We start from the raw sequence: 1,585 nt of genomic DNA, 5'->3' as shown, positions 1-1,585 counted from the left end.
TCCGGCTTTTCCCGCCTCCCGAGGACCTCCGTGAGTTCGGGCCCTGTGCCTTTGTGGGGGAAGGCCCTATCGGTCTCTGCTTGGCAGCCGGAGCTCTGGCGCGTCCTGAAGGATGAGAATTGAGCTTGGCGGGGAGGGGACGGCTTCCCCCCGGCGGCTCCCCTCCTTGGGCCGCTGCGAGCCCGCCTCTCGGTGTGGTGGCTGGTTTTTCCTGGCTTCTGCTTCCGTCACCTGAGAGGAAGTTTTCTCTGAAAACTTTTATCTTCAGAAAGTTCAGGTCCGTGCCAGCTTCGCTTCAGCTGGCAAAGGAGGTAGTTGAGTTCTTGAGTGCTGGGATGACTGTTAAAGCACTTGACGCTAGACGACTCCTTTCTGTCTTTCTAGGGAAAAGAAGGAGCTGTATGTTCACTTTGAAAACCCATTTTTAACATAGCTAGAAATAATTTCAAACTGTTAAATTGTGATTGGTTCCCTAAAGGGTTTTTGGGTTTGATACTGCAGCAGAGTCGAATCTGAAATGGTTTTTATAGTTTATTTTCTATTTACAAGTATGTGTGTGTTATTGTTGACCTTTTTGTGATGATTGTAGGTATTTTTAAAATAAAATACTATAAATCTGACAATTCAACCATAGTTCACGTAATGAATTATACTATTTGGATTGTCACAGCTAGTCCTCTTTTTTAGATGTTTGTTTGGTGTGTTGGTGGTTGTTTTTTTTTTTTTTTTTTTCATTTTATTGTGTTTCTTCAGCAACATGTGGATTTATAAATAATCCACTGTGCAGTGAAGAGGAAGGTCTGAAGCCCCGTTCGTTATTCTGTGGAATTCTTGTTAGGCGTTTTCTTGTTTGTTTTGATCCTTTAATTAACTAAGGTGTGGGTCTGTCTTCTGAAGAAAGTAATGTTCCTTAACAATAAATTAACATCAAGAACTTAAAAGGAAGCTGAACATTCTGACTCGTCCTAGGTATGTTAATGCTGACTTAAAACACTTTGTATGACTTGTATATGTTTGAAATAGAGTTTGTCTGAGATAATAGGTGCCTGAACTAACAAGGTCTGCCACATCTTTTAGAAACCTTGTTTCTATGTCCCCATCCCTGCTCAGATGTTGAGCTTCTAAAATGCTGTTATCATTCTTGAAAAGTCTTTTAGACTTGAGTATCAAGAACTTAGTTTGTAGTGCTGTAACTTTATTTGTGTGTATCTGTTTATGAAACTTATGTGGCCTTCAGGAAAACATTTTTTGTAAAGTTCAGCAGTGACAACAAGTACATTAAAATGGTTGAATAAATAAGAGATCTTATAAGATTTTATAACAGTTTACTGCAGTTAGAAGAAAACTTCTGTAGTGTGGTGTTCTGTTTTGTTTTCTTTCTACCTCACACCAGGCAACCTGCTTTGCTTGGAAGAGGATGATTTATGGTTAAGTGAATAGGAACTTCTTAAAAGAACAGAACTTCTGTTGGTCAAACCTTCCTGTCTGTGGACTACAGACTCTTTGCTGTGATAAAACGGATAGGGAACGTTTACAGTAAAGCTATACAGTAACCATTGTCTGTGTCTCTGTTCTATTCTTCTAG

This window comes from Pygoscelis adeliae, unplaced genomic scaffold, assembly GCF_000699105.1.
Source record: "Pygoscelis adeliae isolate BGI_AS28 unplaced genomic scaffold, ASM69910v1 Scaffold93, whole genome shotgun sequence".
Classification (NCBI taxonomy): Eukaryota; Metazoa; Chordata; class Aves; order Sphenisciformes; family Spheniscidae; genus Pygoscelis; species Pygoscelis adeliae.
Note: the sequence above shows the minus strand (reverse complement) of the source record.